The 25,815-nt window shown below is 43.1% G+C and overlaps 1 protein-coding gene across 5 annotated transcripts in view; it reads right to left on the bottom strand.

Moving 5' to 3' along the window:
* LOC130211677 (adhesion G protein-coupled receptor L3-like) overlaps positions 1-25,815 on the bottom strand; it is a 198,328-nt gene that overhangs the window by 164,393 nt on the left and 8,120 nt on the right. For all 5 annotated transcript variants that reach the window (XM_056442598.1, XM_056442600.1, XM_056442601.1 and 2 more), the window contains exon 2: positions 9,945-10,030. The gene's annotated coding sequence lies outside the window, so the exon portion shown is untranslated. The remainder of the gene's footprint in view (positions 1-9,944; positions 10,031-25,815) is intronic.

The raw sequence follows: 25,815 nt of genomic DNA, 5'->3' as shown, positions 1-25,815 counted from the left end.
CTGCGTTAAGCTTTGGGAAAGACAACCGAAAGCCAGCTGGAGGCTCCTCATTTTCAAGACCCAACTGGAAACACACCTGTGGACTTTGGGGCTTATGGGTAACCACTGTTAAAGATCCCCATTGCATTGTGTGTGTGCCGCCTATCTGTCAACCAGGAATAAAGAAGGGGCAAACGCAACACGTGAATAATTCCCAAATTCATGGCTGATCTCGGCTAAAGCTGCATACCTTTCGGTGGCATGTTTTTAAACCGTCCCCGAGATTAGTCATGTGTACACTCACAGTGCACATACATATTGGGGCATTAGCGGCATACGCAGGGAATACAAAAGCAGTGGCGGTGACTAAATGTCTATGTTTGCTTAGGAGCGATCAGGCGTGCCCTCTGTGTTACAACACGGGCCACCTGCAGTCTGGGAAAGAGCTTTCTGGGGGAATTAGAGGATTCTGATGAATGAACAAGACAGACATGAGGAACCCAGCCCAATATACCGCTTATCTACAAGCTTATGTTTCACAAAGGAGGCAGATAAGCCAAGACATGCCAGCAGAATGAGGGAACGGAGAAAAGAGTGGAAATGAGGCTAAGGAGGGTGAAGACAACATACCCAGGTCAAGATCTACAGGAGTGGGGTCAGTTGCGACAGAGCCTGGATGCTTTGAATTGCCACGGAACAATTAACCATTGACCAGAGGGACGAGACGAGCCCCATACCGAGGGATCTATGTCATTCCCGGTTATTCTGAGAGCATGGAAACAAATAATGAAGTCATGACTAAGGCCGCTACCCGCCCTGGGCAGTGAACGCAACACTAATCAATGAGAAAGAAAGGTATTGTGGTTGGTCTTAGACGACAGGTGATGTTATGTTGGTGTGCGTTAGTCTGCACGTGTGCTTGTATAGATACAATTATCCGGTCTATTAGTGATCTACTTGAGGCAGGTGGTCTGGGTGGTAGCAGCAAGCATTCCAGTGCAGCTAATGATTTGTGAGAGCAAAGGAAGGACAGGTGTTCTACGGCCTAAACGGGATTCACCTTTGGTCTTTGTTTCTGGAGTTCCTAGTTATTAACTTTATTAACTGTAGCTTGAGCTTGTAAAATATATTAACTTTCTATGGTAGACTTTTGGAACCATGTTTGGTTTCAATAAGTTAATATTTAGTGCATTGCCGTCTACCACAGTGCCTTTTGTATACATGACAACTCAATTCACTAAAGTCCAACATTGGTCAAATAATGTGCTCCACCTGCAGGCCTTAAAGTCCCGGTAGACATTATTAGCTCATTTTGAGCTCTTCACTTTTGGAACACATTTACCTGCTTTAATGTGACTTGTGTCTCTACTATCTGATCTGATCGGTCGGCACTTTCAGGTCTTCTGCATCTGTGTTGTCGCCACCTTCAGAGCATCACTGCAGAGACTCCCTGGTTTTGTCAACTACACAGTTTTTCCTACCTGTGACTGGATAGCTGTGACATCACGACCTTGCAGAAGTCCTAATGGCTTGTTTAAAAAGGCAGGGTCCTGAATCTGGGCTGTGAGCATTTCTTAGTGGAGTGAGCATGTTTATACTTTCACAGTATTTATATGGTACCAGTAAAATGGAAATCTCTTTTTCTACCTATTTGTTGAGCATCGATGGCAAAAGTTGTACAATCGGAGTTGAAATATTTTGTAGATCGACAGAAAATCTTTCTGCCACAATTCTGATAATGGATTAATCATTAAAATCAGGTATCTTCCAAAAATTGCATATTTCTTGGTTCCATCTTTTAAAATGCATTGAATAAAATGAAAGGTAATTTTTGGACAATTTATAGACTAAATCATCGAAAAAACAAATCAAAGAAATCAGATATATGCGTTTCACAGTCGAGCAATAGTTCTGCTTTTCTTTCAGGCCGTCACCACCTGTGCTGAAATAAGTCTAAATAAAAAAAATTTGTCTTTGTATTGTATTGTCTGCTAAATCATAAACCACACTGTGTCCTGCATAGACAGTCCTGTTTGAGCACTTGAACCAAATAATCCACAAGTGACCAAATGTAACTTCAGTTGCTACTTCAGGTGCCATAATTCTATCCCCAGTGTATATTACACAATCACCCACAGCGCCAGAGGATAAATCCCATTGACTTGATTCCTATTCAATTATTCTACTTGAAAATCCTTTATGCTTACCCTTTTCTATGATCCTGAGACAAAAAAATAAATTGCTTTACCGATTAAAAACCTCTACCTATTGGAGAATTGCATTCCTCCCAGCTTATCAGACTCCATTCACGAGAACCCACCTCCAGCTCTTATTTTATTTAAACCTGAGCAAATGTGGCACACAACACCATGGGTGTTTTACAGAGTTCAAATAATTGCCTAAATACAGAGTGACAGAGGCGGTTGTATTCATTCAGTAGAAAACATTGCCCCTTGAGAAAAAGTGTTGACCGAGAAGCAAGAGACAGTAAAATGGAAGGAGAAAGGATGAAGAGGGCCACAGAAAAGGGAGCGTACCGTTTCAGCAAAGACAACATTACATATTTCTTTGAAAGGACAAAGTGTTAAGTTAGGCTACTCTGCACGCTGTCAATAGCAACGTTCATCATAAGGGCCAGTCGGAGTCTATATATTGATTAAAGCATCCATCACTTAAACTCTACAAGACATTATTTCTAATTAAAAAGTAAGTCATAAATTGTGGGTTTTATTGCAGGACTGAGGCTGTAAATAAAATTCAATGGAGGGCAGAAACAGATTGCAGCCCCTGTCCACAGTTTAGAGCCCCCGTAAAAAGGACAGACGGGTATGATGGCACCTTTGGGATCTTCGCGCGCAGACCGCAGCACTGACAGCAGGGAGTTGCTCCGCTTCATCCAGATAAACAGATGCAAATCAATAATTTCTCTGGTTGTGTTTTTACAAGACAGCCGGTTCACCTCAGGAGGGGCTGAGGAGCAGGACATGCATATGGAGAACAAATATGCAAATTATATTTTCATAAAGCACTTGGTAATATGGAAAAGGAACAGCGGTCGATGTACTTGAAAATGATGTTTCATCATAAGAGGCCATGAAAGCGTATGAAAGCTCTCCATTACATGTCTGGGTGGGCTAGGAGGCTGGCAGTGACAACAAGCACCTATTATCTGTGTCCCCATTTTCTCTGCTAAACACAGTCGCAGGGCATTATTTAATGACCCATGTTGATAAAGAGGCCATTAGGACACTTACATTGGAGCCAACGTTGTGAGGTTGGAGGGACACACGGTGCATACTCTGTCATAGCAACGGACACTTCATCACGTCACGTGTGACAACCTCTGATTACCTCAGCGTGTACGCTGGTTGTCAGCCGGTGAACTCGCCTGACAGCTAGTTGTGGAGTGCCATAGTGTTGGTTATTTTTTGACGGGCACAGAGGGATGTCTGATTTCGCAGGTACTAGCCCAAGGGAGGGAGGAAATGGAGGGAATTGGGGTACGAAAAGAAAGGAAAGACGTGTGATGGGCTCAACAGCCTTCACCGCCGACCAAGGAAAACGTGTGCAATCATTGTTCATCTCTCTCCGTTGCCTCTCCTGGGGCCATTATATATTTTTTTCCCATACCTGCCAGAACGGGAGAAGCTCTGACCACACGGGGGCTGTCTGACGGCTGGGGAATCATATTTGTTTGGCTGGTAGCCAGACAGGTGAGGGAAGTGGCCTTCGTCTCGGCGGGAGACGGAAAGAGAGAACCACCGTCCGGGGGGGAGGGAAAACTAATGAGTGAGCTAAAAGGGACAAGATAGAGTGATCCTCTATAAAAAGACCAGCAGTAATCTCTTTGTCTCCTCCCGCTCCTCGACCATTAATGTCCTATGAGATCTTGGCTTCTCCGTAAAGCCTCATGACACATGCACATCAAACAGAGCTGGTTAGAGCGGCACACCTTGCTGCAGCTGAAGCTTTGGACAGGGTGCAGTCGAAGTTCAAGAGAGACTCGGTGTTACGAAAACCAAAGTGGAGGAACGCTTCAAGTCAGTGGGCATCTCTCCGGACGAGACACTTTTGAACAGCTTCCACTAAATCAGCATGTGACTGAAAGAACTGAGTTCACTTACCATATCTCTAACCCAATGCCTGGGAGCTCAAATAACATCAGTGTCTTTCACATTAGGGCCATTGCTGCTTTGGATTCTTCTGTCGTGTCGGATGATATCGGCGTAGCCCCAGAGGTGCAGGCAGAGTTTGAATCTAATTGTCAACAACAGAGCGTCCTGTTCATTTATATGAGCATTAATGGCCACGGTAAAGTGGAGGGGGAGGCAAAGGGAAGAGAGGGAAGAGAAGGGTTGGCAGAAGATGATGGAGAGAGAACACCGAGCTGCTGTGAGAGTTCGCTGTCAAGGGTGTTGTTTTATTAAGACTCCCAAACTGTCGGGGCAGGTATCGGGAGAGCAGATGACAAGATACTCGCGCTAAAATCCCAGGAACCCCTCCTCAGACCGAAATAACTCCATCCAAATGTACCTTCCTCTCCTTCACACTAGGGGGGGCAAACCTTGTCGAAGGGACTCACCTCGACCAATCAAGACACCAGAATGTTCACCTGCACAGCCCTCAGGGTTGTGTCAAGCAATAACGATGTGTGTGTGTGTGTGTGTGTGTGTGTGTGTGTGTGTGTGTGTCTAAAACAGAAAAACAACAGAGGCTACAAGAGTGTGTTTTTCCAGAGATCCCTCCACCAGACCACGGTTAAGGAACAGTGCAGCATTGTGGGTAACATCTACCTCTCTTATACCAGTCTGTTGAATAACAGATATAAATGAAGCTACAGCTAAATTCAGTTAGCATGGCTTTGTCCGAAAATTAAAATACTAATTTAACAGAACCTCTAAAACGCACCAGTAAATTCAATTCAATTCAATTCAGTTTATTTCAATTTGAAAATTTACACATCACATCGAACAACTCTAACTTCCTATCTGTACAAACCAGGAAAAAAAAGAAACCTGGAGGAAAAAAGGCTCCCACTCTCCCCTATGGGGAAGGAAGGGAGGATGAGGACTAAGAGGGGGAGATGCAGGATGGGAGGATTCATTCAATATGACAGACAGTATAAATATAGATCATGAGTTATATTACCGATGGAGACCTCCCGCGATCATGGCGCAGATTCGACGGTGGGATATCAATGCATGGAGACTCATGGAGTGGACAGGGAGAGTCTGAGCAGGCAGGGTGGGGAGGAGGAGGCCAGGGAGCAGGGAGGGCGGCGTACCACGCAGCCACGTTCCGATGACCCCATGGCTAGAAGGGATAGAAACAAGGACATAGGGTCAGAAGACCCATTAGTGAATGGGAGAAAGGACTTTTAGTAGAAAGCAGAGAAAAAGGAAAGATGATTAGAGAAAAATTCATCATACCCTAAGGAAAAAAGAGCAAGGGGGCAAAAATAGCTATAAGCTTATAGCAGCAGCCCTTCTAGCTATAAGTTCAGGATTCTATCAAGGGGAAGGCTTAAGGTCAACTCTACTCTTAAGGTCTGTCTTCTGCCTCTTGAGGAAAGTCTGCCCTCCTCTGGTTCCATAAAGACTGCTGGATATAAGAAATTCTTTATTGCTCTTTAAACCACCCTACACCTAATAACTTCAACATTTCAACTTGGTGAAGACATTTAAGACACAAGTAGTAAGTCTGCACTCTCAGTGGTATTAGCTTATGTGATCAGATATGCGTTATCAGTTAATGGGTATGCAAATCAATGTAGAATTTTTTGTAGGTTAAGAGTGAAATTTTAGTGCAGCAAAGAGGAGTGCCAGCAGCAGGCAGGAGTGGTTTCTGTGATCTTTTCGAGCATTTGCATTCTGGCACGACTGGCACACAAAATCAGCATATTAGAGATTTAATAGAGTGCTATGAGAGCATGCTTGCAGTAATTCAGCCAGAGTTGTAAGCAAGTTCAATTTTTTTCTCGACTTGATTTTTTTTTTTGATTTTGAGATTTTGAAAAGAATTGATTTTAAATATTACGTAGATGTTTGAATTTGCGTGGAGTTATTTATCAGTCGTGGGATCAAAGAACCAAGATTCTTCAAAGTGGTGTTGGATGCCAGGGCAAGACATGTAAAGAATCCACATCACCAGATAATTGATCATCAGAGGATCTCAGGGCCGATTAAAATACTTGGTTTTGTCTGAGTTTAACATCAGAAGTTTAGGTCATCCATGTTTTATGTCTTTTTTTTTATGTCTTTAAGACATGCTTGTTTTTTCTCCTCTGGTTTTATCGATAATAAATATTATATAGTGTCATCATAACAATGATAGTTTTGAATGTGTTTTTCCTGGAAATAATAATAAAGTGTGTAAAAAATAAAAAAAATAAAAACCTTCCCTGGCCCAGGTGATTGTGAAGATTAACGTTGGTGTCGATCGGTTATCGTTGTACATTCTAACACAAATTGAGACTGATAATATGGCGATAAACCAAAAATGTGTGTAGTGCCCGTAAATGGCAAGTAACTGTGCTCTCTCTCTGTAACAGGTCATCAGTCATGGTGTTTAATGAATGCAGCACTAAGGTCTAACAAGACCAGGACAGAGAGGAGGCCTTTATCTGCTGCCATTAAGAGGTCATTTGTAATTTTCACCAGTGCCGTCTTGCTATATGATAATGATCTGGCTTGTTTCAGTGTATAATTTGCTCCACTTTAATTTTCCGTGCAACCAGAGAAGCAACTCTCTTAAAACCACACATTGTCTGTTTATCACTTTTAAATTAACTGTATCTGAACAATTAATTTGTTCTAGTTTTGTGAATGAGTGAAAACCCTCTTAGCATTGTACATGACAAATCCTTTGAGAGGAACACAATTTGATTTTAAAATGCGTGGATGCATGCAGAAACCGCAGTCTTTGATCTTATCGTAGTTCATGCGAGCGTTGAAGGACTGAAGACATGAATGTTGTCGTGAAGAGGTGGAGTGGCCATGCACCACACCAAGCCCACATTCATGCACATTTAATCTACGTACACACAGGCCAGCTGACATGCACACATACATCAAGCATGAGCACGCGCACGCACACAAACACACACACATGTATACATCTCCAACTGAACAACAGTGATTAATTGAGGCGATGGTCGCCTTAAGTTCAGAACAGAAGTTCAAACAAAAGGAATTTAATGTCCGATTGTGACGTGCAGTTGTCTTAAAATGAACAATACGCCGATAATTTTGCCAATTTGCCACTGAAACACAATATTTCCATCCTCATCGTCCAACTCCAGTTTACAAGTCCATGTTTTCTAGAGAGGACTAAGACATTGTGATGCAGCTGCAGCAGCGTTCTCACGTGAACGGCCCATTGGGAAGAAATGACAAACATGTTGGAGCAAATATATTTCTAGCAGTTGTCAAGACAACAGCAATTTGCCCAGAGGGTCAACACATGTATTGGTATCAGCCATGCGCTAGCTACATCAAGCAAGGTGTGCCTTTTAAATAATGTGCTCATTTAGAGGGTTTCGATGCTCTGGCCAATATCCTTGGGCCAGGCTGCTTTGGTGCTGACCATCGTTGCCGGAGGAACAGGACACAGGAAACAAAGACCTGCAAAGTCAACTACCTCTGGAGGAGATTCAAATTCAAGACACTGCTGACTTTGGCCAAAAGGATTTCACTCTTTCCATTCAAATGACCCGCTTTGCATCATTTCGAGAAGTCCGGGCAGGATCACACGAACTGCGGTGTTTAAGATAACAGAACCAAAGGAGGCCATTATGGTCAACCTAACTTGAATGGATGATGCTATGGGCAACCATGTTGGGTATGCAAAGCATTGCATGAGGTGCACTCTCGCCAACAAGGCTGAAGAGAAGTTCTGCAAACAAGACTACGCCAAAATAATATCATCACATCGTAATTCTAGAAATATCTTTATGCCTAGCCTTGTGATCCACACTATTGTGCGTGTAACTCTAGGATTGTTGCCTTACTGAGCCTAAAAAAACATCTTCTTAGAGTAGATTAGTCTTAATCCGAAGTAACCGCAAATGAGGAAAAAGAAGGTTCCTCAAATGAAGGTTGTTATTTCATGTTGAGGTGCATTAGGACATTTATCATCAGAGGAATCCCAAACGTTGAATTCCGTTGACATCTTTCAGCACCAATACAGGATCTGGTTCCGAGGCAGCACCAGGACACCGGCACACAGCATGCCTTCTGGTGGAAAGCAGCGGGTTGCAAGACAACTCGCCAAAAAGTATTTCTACACAGAAGAGTCCAACGCCATGAAGTCTCGACCAGAGTTACGCTCCATATCTAAGAAGCCAGGGCCTGAGCCACGTGCAACTATCGCCCGCTGCTCTCAGTGTTACTCAAACGGCAGCATAATTCTATTTTCACCTTGCAACTTGCGCAATTGAATGCATCGCTCCTATGTCAGCAGTCTTTAGTGTCCTTAAGTTTGTGAAGGATATGGTCGAGCAAACTGGAAAATTCATTTTAAAAATGTGATTATCCTGGAATGTGTGTGCAGTTGCTGGGATTGAGGCGGCTGTGGCTCAGTAGTGATCAGGGTCGTCCTTCAATCCGAGGATCGGCGGTTTGATCCCCGGCTCAGCTCGTCCATGTCGATGTGTCCTTGGGCAAAACACTCAACCCCAAATTGCTCCCGTAGCTGTGCCTACTGTGTGAGTGTGTGTGAATGGTAGTTATGCAGGTAGAACCGTAGCCCCTCCCATCAGTGTATGAATGGGTGAATGATGTCATGTAGTGTTAAAGCGCTTTGAGTGGTCGGAAGACTAGAAAAGCGCTTTACAAGTACAGGTCCATATAGCATTTATTTAAGTTTAAATGTAGTTCTCAAATCATTCTCCTCTGAAATCTCCCATCCAATCATACGGAGAATATTATCGTCTGCCATATGCTACGACACATTCTCCCAGTGCACGTTTTTATGCCTTGATCTTATTGAGTACAATGTCCTCGACTACCGTCAACAGGAGCTCAAGCAGCCAGGAAAACAGTTTTTTACAGACAAATTTCTGCACTGCCGCAAGGAAGCTGTTAGGGAAAAAGGAAAGGAGACAGCATTGAGTTAGTTGAAGGGGAAACTGGTTCGATGGATGTAGCAGAGTACGTTTGTGTGTGTAGGTGTGTGTGAGTGAGAGGAGGAGAGAGGGGGGGGGGGGGGCAGCAGCAGGCAAACCTATCATCTACAGAGCCCACCAGTACACTCTGGAGGGCAAACAATCTCCCTAATTGAATTCAATCCAAGCTCACCACAGGAGGAGTCCAGGCTAGTTACTCCATTCAGTATGGAGAGGGTTGAGGGAAGTGGTGCACCTGTGTGTGTGTGTGTGTGTGTGTGTGTGTGTGTGTGTGTGTGTGTGTGTGTGTGTGTGTATATGGGAGGGCTTTAACTGGTATGACAAGCGAGCAAGGAGAAGGAAAATACATAAGTAAAAGAAGCCGGGAGTAAACACAGGGTTGGAGAAGACAACAATGGCAAACGGAGAGGAGCAAAAGCTCTTTGCGATCAGGTTTTGGAGATTATGGGATGGAGGGGGCGGGGCATACAAGCAGCAAGAGAGGAGAAGGATGGAAGCCAGCTGTGCCTTTGCATGATTATTACACTGAAAACATCATTTGCATCAGGGAATGAAATCCAAACACGCTCGGTAGATACGTATGGTTACCGACCAAAAAGCCCTCGTCGCTGGCGGCAGAAATTAAAGGCTTTCCAATGATGTCCCACAGATTTGCATATGAAGATGAGTACCCATCATGAATCATTTTCATAAACATCCTATTGCACACAAAGAAACAAGCCCGATTGGCCCACATGAATGCTCTTCATTACTGCGCTGTGTTGTGTACTTAATCTAAGATCTGTTGCGTATTCATGACACATTTCCAGCGCGGTCGGATGCAGTCACAACTGTACAATACCTCGGTGTGAGACGGAGTGCGATGCTAGAGTGTTCTCCTCACAAATCCTGTGTATCACATTCCGGATAGTAAAACCATGTTCGGTCCTGGAAGGAAACGAGAGAGAGAGAGGAAAGGTTAGGAGAGGGAGCACGATAGTCTTAAATTAGTGAACCATGGCAACACTTATTCGAAATACGCAACAGGGGAAATAATCAAACAGTCCAGCAGTCTGGCAACATGATTCCAAGTCACATTTATTGACAGATTACATTTAAAAAATGTAAAATTAAACAAATAAAACAAATTTAGCAATGCCAGAAGTATTAGTTTGGCTCCGGCACATCACACACACTATATTTTGGTTTCTTCTGGGTCGACGATTATTAAGTGGCATCTTCATAAATGTTCCAGCTGTTGTCTGGTTACCACAGTGGTGATGGAGCCGGACTGCAGCTCCATGAAGTGCTATTCAGGTCACATCAGCTTTTAATGGCTGATTTATTAGGGCCCAACAGGGGCTTGGTGATGGGCTTCAGGACAAAGAGCCTGTTTTAAACTGCATTAACACTCTGCAGTAAATATCCCGTACAACATTAGCATTTTGATGACCGCCTCCCCCAGTCACCTTTTGCACCGCCTCGTTGTCCCTCGCACACATTTTGTCTCTTAGCCTTTGAATCAATCCGTCTTCTGCAAGTGCCACTTTCTCTCTTTCAGCCTTGGCGTCGTCACTCATACACTTTCCTCACACACTTCTTCTTCCTCACTCATCATGTTAAAAATAAACCGTTGCTGCTCCGGTAGCAGTGTGCACAGGTGAAGTGGTTAAGTTTAATTCTGGATGAATTAATGAGCTACATGAACGGTTTCACAGAGAAAAATTATAATTGTATTCAGTTGAATTAAAAAGGCACATTTCTTCTTCACCTTCAATGATAACATAAAATGTCACCTTTTATTCTATTATTGTAATGAAAACTCTTCACATGTTCTCACCTGCAATAAAAACTAGTGATGAGTACCGAACTCTTGTAATTGAGGTTTCTATATAGAGGGTTTGGGTCATGAACCAAAAAATTAATCCATTACAATCATATTATTTTATTTGTTTGGGGGGGGGTTGGTCAGGTCACATGGTACTTATATCTTTCAAAAGCATTGGCATGCTATAAAATGACCATCTTTGTCAATAATAATGAAAACAACCCCAAACTAAAGTTAAAAAATGCCCAGTTTTTGAAGCAGTCATCCGGTTTAATACTATGAATGTATGTCCCAGATTTTTCCTTCAGTAAAATGGTTCCGCTTTTTTTTTTTTTTTTGTGCAGAGATGCTACAAGAGATGGGGAAAAAAATTGCAGTAATATTGCCAAACTTCCAAATATCATCTGGGCACAATGGCCGACGGATTTTGGCATCCACACAAGTGCTGGGGCTGTGCGACATCAAATCTGCTGCTCATTATGTTTGATCAAATTTGAGACTTTGGCGCCGGGAGCAGATGCCTATAGGTTGATTCAGATTGAACTGCTGGAACCAGTTTGGTCAAGAGAGCATCTGCCAGTCATTTAGCCGGCCTGGGAGTGTTTGCAAAGGAACACTATCACATCCTATTGGAGCAATTCGAACAAAAAACTGCTGCACCAAAGTAGAGACGGTTTACAGAAAATGTATACTCTGGATATTTTAATGGACTGTAGTTGGCCGTCAACAGCTGCTTTCACCAGATCCTTTTTTTATCCAGACCCAATATACAGTAATTACAGCAATTGAACAAATCTATATTTTCACGTTAATTACCTTTTTACGAAACCCATATTTGCTGACCTCCCTCACTGAGCAGAGACAGTCAGGGGCCAATTCAAATGTGCTCTATTATAATCGTCTGTGTTTAAGTTCTGGCAGTAGATGAGCGGTGAATCTTCCAACGCATATTAAAAAGGGGTTTTGGACGAGAGAACTTTACACCAGGCAGTTGCAGGTACTCAGGCGATCTGATATCTGTACTGTATTTCTAGTAAATGTGCAGTTCTGTTGAAGTACGAGGCACGGATGACCCAACATGACACGGTCTGAGATAACTGCTTATAAAAGCCTGGTTGCTGGTTTATAAAAGCATAACTGGACAGTTACTCAGGAATGTGATGAGTTAACACTGCAACAACAGCGTATAGCTGGCATTAATTGACCACTGACCATGACATCCCATTAGGGACTGGATCAGACGATTGGCATTTCAGGTTCCACACTAAATCAGGCACAGTTTTTAAATTATTCTCATAACCTACAAAGCCTTAATTGGTGATGCACCATCATATTGTACGGTGCTTGTAGTGCCCCACTAGAGAGCTGCGTTCACTGGGACTACTCGTGGTTCCTAGAGTCCTAAAAAGTCAGATAGGAGCTCGAGCCTTCAGTTATCAAGCTCCTCTTCTATGGAACCAGCTTCCACCTTCAGCCTGGGAGGCCGACACAGTCACCTGATTTAAGAGTAGACTGAAGACTTTCCTCTTTGATAGTCTTAGGGCGGAATCAGGTTCACCTGCTGGGGGATGTTTTAGGATACACGAAGCTCCTCTCTCCTCTCCTCTCTCTACGTATGGATGAATTTACATCTCTCCAATGCACATGACTAACTCTACTTCTTCTTTGTGACTTGAAATTAAAATTAATGCAGAACTATTTGGGAAATATATCTAATAGGATTCTTTTTGAGTAATATTGCAATTAGGTATAGTTTGACATGTTTTACAGTAAGATAACTGTCTGAGAGACTATTTAATGATACAATAAAGGAATATATATAACAACATCAAAGAAAATATGATAATGTTTTTAAATAAATGCCTGATACTGTGTTGTGTAGCGCTCACGCTTTTCAATCCCCGAAATAAGCAAATGTACACGGTACAACTGTCAATTTTAACAACCTCAACAATTACAATCACAAATTGAACTCGAGGCTTGTAATTATGGTATACATACGAGTATATAAATAAGATCTGAGTGCAGCGAGTAGGATCACCAACTCTTGTTTGAACTTGAATACAATCAGATAATATAATAATGAGTTGTGTATCCGGACACTTGGGGAAATGTCAAACTAAAAAGGGAACTGGCTTTCTGTTCTATAGATTAGAAGACCATGCAAGAGGCGTATTTGGAATTGCTAAGAAATCTCATCGTGACTTTCAAATGTGGGATTATATGTACAGCTGATCCTGGACAGACAGTCCCCAATGTAACTGTTGACACCTCTGATCCGAAGCTGCTTAAGATAACGTTCAGCTTCTCATTTCTGCGGTTTTATGTAAATATTTAAAACCACCCAACTTTGGTTTCACATGATGTTATTTACTTTTCACTGACTGCAGTGGATATGCCCCCAGTCAGTATTACATAGAACACAAAGTGATGGGACAGAGTTTTGTTAGACTGCCAAGTGAGCCAGCCGGGATCACTCGATATCTGCAGGTGAATGATTCCCCATTGCAGAAATGCACAAATCCAAGCGGGGAGTGCACGGAGCGAATTTATGGAATTAACAAACACAAAAACAATTGTTCTCAGCAATCGGGGTGCCTTTGGCTCTCTTTCCATCAAATAACATCACTATTTGGTTCTCTGTCTTCCAGTACTCGTGGTGAACGCATTTTCCACAAAACAAAGTGATGAAACACAGGCTCACTAGCCTGTTTTCCCTGCCAGGAACTTACATGCACATTTGATTTTACAGCTCCAGAGTGATTCATTGTTGACTCATTTGAACAGGACCATTCTTGTGACCACGCCCACTTTTCTTCCATCACGGATGTTGAGTTTCATCATCTTTTGAAGGGTTCATCCCAAGAAACTGAAATTGGGTGGGAAGGGAAGCTTCCATGGTTTTATAATGATCTGAATATTGCATTTTGTGTGCATGCATTTGCCACATTGGAGCAGCTGACGAGCATTCCCTTCAAAGCAACCAATACATGTGTTGATCCCCCAGTCGGACAAAGTCTCTGTTGATGAGGAACTATTTAAATTCATCAGATGTTGGCCCCTGCTGAATTAAACTATATAAAAAATGTGAATGTGTGTACAATGTGTTTAATCTGTAACAGTTTACACACCTAAAAAAAAAAAGCATACAAAATATTCTGAATTTTGTTCCAACTACTCAGAGGTAAAAAGGAGATAAAAAACAAACAAAAAAGCAGCACAAGCCTCAGGGAGACAAAGCACTACTGACGAACAAGAGGGACCATGAGAAAGAGAAAGTGCTCCCTCTTATTCATTTACATGAAACACTGCTATTCACATTAAAAGGAAGGTTAACGGTAACAGAAAGGAAGTGAAACTGCATGGCTAAATAAGAGCATCATCTTCACGCTGTTTCAAGGTGATCATGACGGAAATTACAGGGGAATGAATTTGACCATGAGAGAAACGGGGCAGGACTGACAACCCTCAAGGCGTAACGCGTGCCTCCTGCAGTTGTAGGACAGAGCTGAAAAACATTAGCGGCTCTAGAACCAGCGTATCATTTCCATCTCGAGACAAAAGAACATGAGGAAGCAGTGGATGCATGCAGCCGCTGTATGACCGATCCAAGTCGACAGCCTGTGGTGTGTCTCTATAAAAGCATTTACTGAGGCGCAGCACTGTGGCCTGCCGAAAGCTCATCAAAGATTGGCTTATTTTATCAGTCAAGTGGAAAATGTGCTGAGAAAGAGAGGGAGAGGCAATAGCCAGGAAGTCAGCGAGAGTAACTCAGCTATTGTGCCCATCGCTGACCCAAACGCCCGTGTTACAGTAGTCATGGCTGCTCACAACAAAAGCTCTAATCGGCGGAGCAGGGCTCAAACTGAAATGACCCGGTGGTTGTAACACTGAAACCGACAAGCCTGCCTGTGCATGCCGAGGCCAAAGGCAAAGGAAATATGGTTAATGAACAGCAATGTATTGAAACGGCGGAATCTTTTACAAGCAGAGTGACTCTTGAGTAGCCTATATACTCTGTGTGTGGAATAGAAATAAGCACCGTTAGTGCCTATTCAACTCCAGCTATTTCATAGATTATACACACTTTCACATGAGCTGCTGAAATAACCAGGCTTCATAAAGATCTGGTTGCCCCCTCAGGTAGAATGGACATGTACTCGTATAAAATACCATGACTTTCACGAAATTGACTATTATACTTCACACACTGTGGGGAAGAATCAGCATATAGTTTAAGGTTCTCCTCTAAAAAGTTAAAGGAGAATAACGAATCACTGGGTCAGAGTGTGAAATACAAACAAGCCCTCGGTTCATGTAATGTAACACATTGTATCACACTGCTATGATCAGTTAAGTCATCATAGTCAGGGTCTGCTCATTTGGAGTGGAGGGACCGCTTACCAAGCAAAGTCCATGGGCAGCATTTATAATGCATGGGCAGCATCCCGACCCCCAAGGGTCACATTAAATGCAGAGGAGCAGATAACAATTGACTGAGGTTGCTGGCAACTGCAGGGATATAATGTATACTTACATGTCTGCTTTATTATTCTTAAGTCTCACTAGTTCTCCAGCTCCTTGTTTTCTCAGGCCGTACTTCTCCCGTGTTGTGGATTCTTTCTTGTGCCTATTTTCCTCATATTTCTTCCCTACATCTTCATCATCATCTTCATGTGTTCCCCCAGTCCTCATTTCCCTCCCACACCCTGTGTTGGCATGCCAATGAGAAGAGTGGATGAGGGATATACAACGGCCCTTACCCCGAAGACCTCCTCATAGACGGGCCCTAATTGGCCTTCCTTGGAAAGGGATGTAGTTTACTATGTTCTGTGCGCGTGTGTATTCTACGTCCATTTGTCTGAGTCTGCAGAACCATACACAAGATAGAGGTGATGAACGTACAGCCTCCAGCATAATGCATTCAGCTGGAGCGGTGAATAGCACCTCAGTTTTAAATTTGTATTCATTGGTGTGTGCAAGCTTGTGTGTTTGAATATTTATGTAAATATCATGTTTTTGGAATCCTCGGGCTCCAAGATTGCTTCTTAAGCCCAAAAAAGATTTGGGTTATCACATGATCTCACCTGGAAATCCCTGCTCTGAGTATATTCTTTAACCGCTTTATGTCTATGGCAACCAATACTATATGCATGAAATGTATTGTCAAAAACAAACTGTCAAAATGCCATACATTCGTGCACCCCCTCTGTGGGGGTCAGGGAGCTGTTTACGTTCGCAGGGGGATATCATTATGATAATCACGCATGTCTTTATTTGGAATACATACATATTCCCAGCACGATGACCAACCTTGCAGCAGAACATAAAAGTCAATAGAGGGGGAAATTGTATGGGTGACACTAGTGGGTCTTGACATCATAGGTCCTTCACGAGGGTGCACGTTGTGTGCATTTGCAATGAAGCCATTTAGCATTTTTCTGTGATGGTAACATCGCGGCACATTTGTTCTGTGGAGGGTTACCGGCCAAAGCCATGGAGACAAGCTCAGAGAGACGCTGAGGATGGACTCGAGATGATCGCTGAGAGACGTCAAAAAATGACGATTACCTTCAATGGATCATACGTAAGACGAGAGGGCTTTAATGTCACTAACTGAAGCTAAATGTAAAAGGGCCAGTGTTTAGCTTTTGAGGGAATCTATTAGTATACATTGAATATAACATAAATAAGATCACCTGAAACAACATTTGTGTGTTGTTGTTGTTCTCAAAACCTTTTGATCAAACACATAATGCTGGTCCTATTCACGGAGTCCACTGTGTTGCCCCGCCATGTATCTTGAGTAGACTACACTGGCTCTAGTGAGAGCCGTACGCGCTTGTTACCTGAAGGCTACCATTGTTCTACGACCCTCTATAAAATGTGGAAAATAGGGTAAAATGCCAATAACATCGTGTTGTTTTGAACAAACAACAAAATGCAACAGAATATTATTGTTTCATCATTTTCTTTGAGAACAGTAATCGAAAATGATTTCGGACTTCCCGAAGTGAATAATGTGCCAATGTTGCTTCAAATAATGGGTTGATTGGTCCATGAAAAGTAAAACAATAATTTTGTTTTGTCCGACCAATGGTTAAACATCTTAAGATATTCTTTTTACAACCATAGAAGTACCAACTATTCAGATTAAATAGTCTCTAAAGATAGTTTGGAGCAATTATTTCTTGAAGAATGCCCAAAATCAGCTCTGAAATGATAAGTCGCTTATAAAAGAAAATAATAAATTCAATCATTTGAGCAGAAATCTAAACATATTTCATCTGTGGAAGCAAATGGCACTATGTCCCACAACCATTGCCCTCTCAACTCAAAACCTGCCACTGATTGAAGCGGCAGATCAAGTTATCGGTAGTTTACATCTGAATCCTGTTTCCATGTGCAAGCGTGTGCTCTAGAATCAACCTTCCCTTGCCCCCCCGACCCCCACCCCACCCTGACAAATATGGTTGGACCCTTTCTGAATTGTGAAGCCGACCAGCACACTGAATATAACCTTGGCATAGGCAACGGGAGAGAGGTGTGTTTCCAATAAAGACAAGTCTATGTGTGTGTGTGTGTGTGTGTATTCATGTATGTTTCTTCACACATGTGTTTATGTGTTCATATAGGACTGCTTTTAGGTTGTTAGTGCAGGGCTCCAGACTAACTTTTTTTACTAGGAGCACAGTGGCCCCTAACTTAAAATTTTAGGGGCGCAAGCAGAACATTTAGGGGCGCACACAGGGTTTTTCCTGGGTCAAAATGGGTCTTGATTGCTCCCAAGAAAATTTGCCTCTGTATACCCGTCTGTTCGTGCAGGTCGAGCTGTTGAGTGAGTGATCAGCAGCTGGCCGATCTGTCCATTCACGCACCTCAGTTGTGTATTGATCAGACAAGAAGACACGCTTATCAACTCCAGTGTTTCCCCTACCATTATAACAGGTTAAAATCTCCACCCGCCACTCTGTAATTTTCGTCTACCCCGTCAACAATTCTCGGCTCGTGACAGAGCGATGCGCCCGACATCGAAGTTCTGCCGTGATGCGTGCACGGTGAGCACCTCTCACCACCCCACCCATTGATTGAATGCATTCATAGAAAGCAGTTTCTTTTAGGAAGCGGATCAAAATAAATATTACTATGCAGCACGTTCTCTTTTCAATACCATCTAGGGTTTGATGATGTTATGATTAGAGATACACCGATCAGGTTTTGGTGCGATCACGATCACTGAAATCAGTATCTGCCGATCACCGATAATACCGATCACCGAGTCGATTGAAGCATTCTATTTATTGTGTAGCATTATTGCCTAGGACTGAGGAAATACATATATAAAGCAACTCAAACATTAAAGAAATTACCGATTTCTTTAAACATTTAGGACTTTTACTTTGAAAAATGTCCTAATTGATACATTAAAATTGTTTGATTGCTATTGTAGGAGATTTCAGATATGTATGGAACACATCTGCATTATTCATTTCCTGGAACTCTTGGGAAATCTATTTACAGGACTTTTCTTAACATACAAAAGACTGACTAATTTTTATAAACTCTTCCTTGGTCCAGTAAAAATGTTTTAATGTTAGCATAATTTAAGCTAAATCTCAGAAATGATCTATAAAGATACATCAGTTCATTGTTTACTTTTATATGTTCGTGTATGATTTGTCGACATCTTATTTTGATAAACGGATGTTGTTTCACGTGGTTCTTTCCGCTAACTTTGCAAAACCGGATGTTGTCACTTAAATCCTTCCGCTAACTTTATCAAAATCCTCGCGCGCTCCCGATCCAATGTGTTTACCGTGAGCATCAGTCTATAGGGGCTCAGACATGTGAGAGTCGGCTGAGTCGACCCAGAGATTCAACTCGGGGGACGGGGACGCCGCTCGGTGGTGAGGATCCCCTCGTGGACCTCTCACTCTGCGGCCCTCGCCCTCGTTGTGTCTCCGCTGCGGTGCGCCTCTTTTCACACATTAGCCCCCCCCCCACACACACACAGGCCTGCCTTCTTCTTCGGTTTTCGTCTCCTTTCTTCTTCTTCTGGAGTTAATGTCGGTTAGCAAACCAGTCATTCAGGCATTATCGCTAACTGTAGTGGGCTGAAGTGTAGAACAAGTTTGTAAGCAACAAAAATATTTAATAACAAAAAAAAGAAATCTGCTAATTTACTGGTCGCGCATGCGCGAGTTGATGAAAATTTTACTCGCACTGTGTCTAATTTTAGGCGCATAATGCGACCATTTGGTCGCAGTCTGGAGCCCTGTAGTGTGTGTGTGTGTGTGTGTATGTGTGTATTTGTATGGGTGTGCAAGGGTTCAATAAGCATGTGTGTAGCAGGGGGGCTCTGGAGTGTCTCAGCACCCAAGGCGCCAAGGACATGGCTTGACAGGTGTGTGTGGAGGACCGAGTGGTCTGCAGAGCCGCAGCACAATGTGCCCATTCAGGCCTGGAAGGAGACAACCGAGATATCGCAGGACCCCTGTGAGGGGGGGGGGGGGGGGGCGGTCAGCTGGGTGCATGTCAAACTTTCCCTGTGACTACAAAGAAAGACATAACTAGAACTGCATCAGCACAGTAATGGGCTGCGTGGCCCCATGTTGGGGAGCAGCTCACTGGCATGTGGCAGATGTGGGTTGTCTATAATCTTTAGTCCAGACAGATTGTGAGAAGATAACTTTGACTATTGAGGCTAAATGTTTAATGTGGAAATACAGGTCTTAGGTGAAAAGCTCGGAATAGCACAGCAGTGACAGTATATAGGCCAAGAGTGAAAACACCTTAAAAGATTCAAGTGTTATATTGTTCACCCTACCATACATCACAGTCTCATCTTTTGTTATGAACGTGCCAAATATGTCAAAAGGTAAACAAGCAATAGATTCAAAATACAGTTGCCCTTTTCTCGAATCTCAGAAAACCAATTTCCATCATCAATTATCTTGCACAAAATTATGTTAAACAACAAATGGAACTGGTTTGACTAATTTACAATTTAGTATTCATTCCCCATTTACAAGGAGGAACTAAGTGGCCATTCAGGTGGCCACATTTTGTGTTATCTCTGAAATTAATAAATGGTGAGGGGCACACAACACACACACACACACACACACACACACGCTAATGGCAGGATGTGACAGAAATGGCCCCTGTCTGGAATAATTACATGACTGTGTGGTCCATACGTCCTTAACGCACATCTGACAAGAGCTTTTAAAACGCACACAATGCCACCAGCATTGCTATCCATGCAGAAAATTGGACAGCCATCCTTCAGCTTCGGCATAAATCTGCGGGGTAGCAAACCGCACCAGAGAGCAATAGAGTATAGAACGAGTCTCTGCTGAAACTAAAAAGTAATTGAATCGAAGACGAAGGGGTGGGATGAGAGTTGAAGGAAAACATGTCATCTGAATTTGATGCTCTGTGAGATAATGCTTTCAGGGAATATGCGTCAAATGAGTATGCTCAAAGGAAAAGGCGACTAATTATCACAGAAGAAGAAAAAACTAGTCAGAAACATCTCTGAGGATGCCCCCGTTAGAATCCCAAGCCCACACATGGCCTTTTCAGTGAGAACTCCTCCGTTAAATCCAGTTCCACACCATCCGTAAGATAACCTTAACCTACACACGTTGGCATATACTCGACACCAGAGGTCTCTGCAGCAGCGACCTTTCAGTCCCGAGGCTATCTGCCCACTAAATCACATGTGTAGTCATCTTAAAACACGTAGCCCTGAAGAGAGTCAGAGCTCTGAATGATGGGCATCTTCTATCACTGAAAGCCTTCACTGTGATATTCCCTGCTCGTGGCTGATCATAGCTTATTGCACTGGACTGCTTTAATGTTACAAGGTGGGGTGAGAAAACGGGTTCAATTCTTCTTGGGCACAGCGAGAGATAAGGGCCCTGTTCTCATCAGGTCACCTGCAATAAGCGCATGTGACGGAACTGAACTGCAGGGCCACCGTGTGAGGGGGAAAGGTGATCATTCTGAACATTGTATGAATGGCTGCATAGGAGAAAATTGATATTAAAAGTGTGATGTTCTGCAGTATGTGCATAACCTTTACGCTACACCCCGAAGGCTCCCCTAGAGCCCCCCCAAATCCCACTTCTAACTTCAGACTATCCCCAAAAATGTCAAATGTAGTCATCTTAACAGGGAACTGCTAGGCAAGGAGGAATAAGGTGTGGGGAGGGTGGAAGAATTCAGATACAATCACAGTGTGCAGTAGATACCAATGCTCTATGCTCAACTGGAAGGGGAGTTGCACACTAATGGAAACCAAGATCTTTGAAGCCATTAGCGCAGCAAGAGCAGAGTCATCCCCACCTCTGTCGAACTGATCTCAGTATCAGAGAATTAATGTCCATCTAGAAGAGTGTGCAGATGAAAGGATTTCTGTCAATGACAGTTCAGTGCAACTCCAGGAACGAGTTGTCCCTCTATGTAGCAAGGTGGAGTTTAATTGATGATGCACTATTAATTACAGTGTTATAATAGCCCAACTCTAACCGTGCCCAAACGTAGTAGCTGCCAAACCTTAACTAGAATAACAATGACTTATTTACTATAACCACAATCGTATCTTTTATTAAACAAATCGTTGTTCTACAAAGAAAGAATTTTAGAAAATGTATGAAGAAGCTGTCTATAAACATAATGCAGGGTTTTGCCGACTGGTCCAATATTGATGATGTTCCTCTGCGTTGAGGTGTCGTCATCAGCACACACTGGTTTCCATATCTTCAGTTTACTTGGTGAAATGGCTCCTGAATTTGATAACAGTTCTGACCTTTTTTTTAAAAACCTATTTTCGTTAGGTAATCTTGGGATTGGGTCGTGGAGTCATTTCATTCTTTAGCTGGGAATAATAATTAATTCTAGCCATCCAGTGGAGGCAACAGTATATCGGGGCACTAAATGGCAAACCTTTTCCCCGGCCTCAGAAACTACATCTGGTGACAGTCGATATATTTCTGGTTTCTTTTACTTGGGTCATGTAGGTCGGTATTGAGGTTTTGGATGAGGCCCGGCGGTCAGGAGACTGGTTCAGCATATTTTGCATGCCATTAAACTTGTATATGGGTAATGGGTTCCCAAACAAACTGCTAGTGCATGCTAACAGACACAAGGAGACAGATGGCTGCCGGAGTGGGGTTTCTTATGCATGACGAATTGTCGCATCTGCTGGTGTGATTGTGCAAAGCTCACGGTCAGGGGAAGTACTCAAGAAAACAGGAGGAAGAGTCATCTGAAAGCAAGCAAACAAAAGCCAGGCGGTCATCGGTTTCAAAAGTAACTGTTCTTTGTATGGTCCAGTCATGTGCAGTGGCAGAGATGGGCAGCAATCGTGCAGAGACCGGAGGGCAATCACTCTCCCAATACCCAGCTGAGGGGACATTCTGCCAAATAAAGGCTTAAGATTATTGAAAACAGCACCTGGTATCGGCATGAATCGTGAGGGGAAAACTAGAGAGAGAACTCAAAGGATATATCTACAAGCTTTGCCACAACTCGTTATCCAAGTTACAAAAATCCACACCAAAGGTTGGCAAAAGTTTGTCAGATGTCAAAACAGATGACAGAAACCATCAGAACTCTATCAAGGTTAAGTGCCCGTATGGCATCTTTCCAGACTTGCCTTAGTTCCTTTACAATTCCTAATTATAGAAGGATGGTTTCATGTACATGCTCTCATTGTATTAAAAACAAAGGGAAAAAAGGGCCATGCATGGAGCCCCCCCACCCCCGTATTTGCCTGCAGTGCAGCGATAGAGAAGGTTACAATTGTCTGTCTCTCTCTCTCTCACACACACACACACACACACACACACGCACAGAAAAATCGATGCACAAAAAGCACTTCATTCCTGCTCAGTTTCATCCCGTATTGCCAGTATAATTAAAAGTGGCTTCGACGGACTTTCCAATCCAAATCTCCCCGTCAACTGGGGGTGGCCTGCTCAAAGTCATGAGGGCTAAACTGAAGGGAAAAGGTTTCTCTTGGGACTATTATGACATCATGTACATGCAGCACTAATTTATGATTGTATGGAAGCTCGGATTATTGACAACGACTCTTTGGCAATCCACTGGATGAGCTTGTGCATGTTGTTTGCAGTGACAGATGCTGATACTGATTTTGATATTTCAGGGGGTTATATTTAATTATTGTACTATCCTAATTGCATTCCCCCGCCCGCCCCCATCAAACCCTGGGAGGATGTGACAGCAGCAACTGGCACAGACACATAAGTATTTTAAGTTCTTTCTCCCATTTAATGCCCATCTTTACCAAAGCAAATGAAAGGTATAAATCGTGCGTACACACTCGTTCCAAAAATATCAGCTTCCTGCATTGATAACACCAGATCACAGATAGAAATTAGCAAATCACCTGTCGCTGGACCAATTATTTATGCTCTGCTGCAATTTTAAAGGCCTCTCCAACTGTGTTTGACACAAAGCTGGCTTAGGGGGGCTTACTACTGACCAAAAACATAAAGAAGATTACAGAAGCCTAACCTCTTGCAGCCTTCTCAATGGACTTTTAGTCTGGAGCCACCAAAAGTAGTGGGATGCGTTTCTACCGATTTCAACAAGTCTGCGATTGAGCCTAAACTGATAAGAATTAGATAAACAAAGCAATCATTGTCGTCTATACCAATCAATAAAATGATGTTCATTAGTGGAGACTGTATGGCACACAGAATTAACAGAAAAGGACAGATCAATGAGAGAGAGCATACAGGCAGGTGTATTATGAAACTGGATTACAGATGGCTGCTTAACTGCAGCATTGCACTGATGACTTCCTGTGCAATAACTACACATACCTTATTAATCATTATGGGCAGAAACCCCATAAAAGGGTGGACCTAAGATGACCTTAGAGAGCTCATTGTTAGTGGTGGCATGCTGCAGGTTCATACTTTCCATATGCATGCGACTGTGTTAAGCTATTTCCCCATGTCAGTCTGACTTTTAGCTCCATTTATTATGTATGAGACAGTAAAAGGGCTCCATGAGAAGCTTATAAAAGCTTAACATTTTGATGAGATTAGTCTAGCTATCAATCTTTGCATGCATACAGTAGTGAACCAATTATGACGTGGCAGTCGATGAACAAATAAAACTGAATGCATGTTCCGAGCTCCTTCAGAATTCTAAAAACCTAATATTTGGATGCAGAATTATCCCGACCACGAGGACATTTACATTAAATTAAGTGCATTAGCGAGGTGCAGGAGGTGGGGGGGAGGGGCTTTCAATGCAGTATCACTGTGGACAACAGGAAAGGGGTGGATGTCAGTTGCCTGGAGAGGACGATGTGATATCTCAACTCCCACTGTCATGCTGGCTTCCCAATGATGTATGGATGTTACACGGCACCACTCTCTCAGCATAACCAGTCAATACTACCATGCGGAGGATTCTATCGCAAGACAATGAGAGGCTGTGACCCTTGTTATGGAATGACAAAAATCCATGAGGGTGGTAGGGAATGAAATGGCGCTTAAAAGAGGGATGGGGTGTTTATTAATCAATATAACATAGTCAGCAGTCATGTGGTGGGAATTAAACAGTGCACGAATATCTTAACAAATGCTGGAACAATATTATTTGAGGTTCAAATAATAATCAAATTCAAAAGAAAAACATTGAAACACATTAAGATATCTACGCTATAGGAAACAATATCAAGCAGCGATGTAGCGCGACCTGATCCGAGTTTGTATTTTCACAGCTTTTAGCTCATAGCTCATTTAGCACATTTCTGCTTTTAGCCCTTCGACAATAACAAAAGACACACTCCCTGTCAGCACCTCAATGTGTGTTAGCCATTAACTGGAGGGAGGTCTCCAAACAGCAGAACATGTCAGTCTGCCGTATGAAAAGCTCGATCCAGCTCTTGAGCCACGGTGACGGGAAAAGGCCCCCCGCTTCCTAGCTCCTCGCCCCGGGGGGGGGGGCTCCGTTCCCGCCAGCGCCGCCAGCGCTGTTATCTGCTGCTTATTATTTGGCTGAATGAGCTGGAGCGGGAGTCACGGGGCTCACTTCTGACATAATGACTGATTACAGTCTTGTGGCTCCCCTCTAAGAAATCCCACAGTTGCCACCATTGTGCCGTGGCGGCTCAGCATCACAGGCAAGACCAATGTGCGAGTGGATGGCGAGGAGTGGGGGTAGCTGGTCTTCTCCAGTAATAGCGGAACTGCTACTCAGTCCTTCAGCTGTCATGACTGACGGGGACGCCGCTGGACACCTAGGTCATCAACCGACATGTCATCAGGTGCCGAGTTAACTGCCTTTTCTAACCAATGGGCTGAAAGGGGAACATTTCCAAAGCTAAATTGCTAGAAATGTGACTAAAATAACAACCCCTGTATTCTAATGTGCCCTTTAATAGTAAAGAGCACTTCTGCTACTTCTCTCTGTAGAAATGTGATGCATACTAATGCAAACAGACATTAAGCCCATTAGTGTCACATGAACCATACATAACGCACAGCCTTATGAAGGCACCATGCAGCTTTACCTGTGAATGTGGATTATAGATGCACGCGTGGCAGCAGAATAAACCGAACAGGCTCCGTCACTAGCGAAACGTTTCCAAACAAGAGAAGTCATTCTGTCAGCACTTTTCAGACGCAAGCTTTCAGGCAGTCAATTAAGTTCAAGGTGAGACAAAAATGTGTTGTCATTTAAACGGTTTTGCTCCACTGGGGCGGCGCATCAATTCAGTCATCTTCATTCCAGAGGTGACAAAGGGCTGGCATGGAAGTTTATATTTGCGTGCTGATCCACATTTCTGCTGTCATTAACCCAACCTGAGATGAAGCAGGATAGAAGGTGTACAAAGCGCACAGATTTAGAACAT

Source organism: Pseudoliparis swirei, chromosome 21 (genome assembly GCF_029220125.1).
Source record: "Pseudoliparis swirei isolate HS2019 ecotype Mariana Trench chromosome 21, NWPU_hadal_v1, whole genome shotgun sequence".
In the NCBI taxonomy this organism is placed as follows: domain Eukaryota; kingdom Metazoa; phylum Chordata; class Actinopteri; order Perciformes; family Liparidae; genus Pseudoliparis; species Pseudoliparis swirei.
Note: the sequence above shows the minus strand (reverse complement) of the source record. Positions and strands in the feature narration are given on the sequence as shown.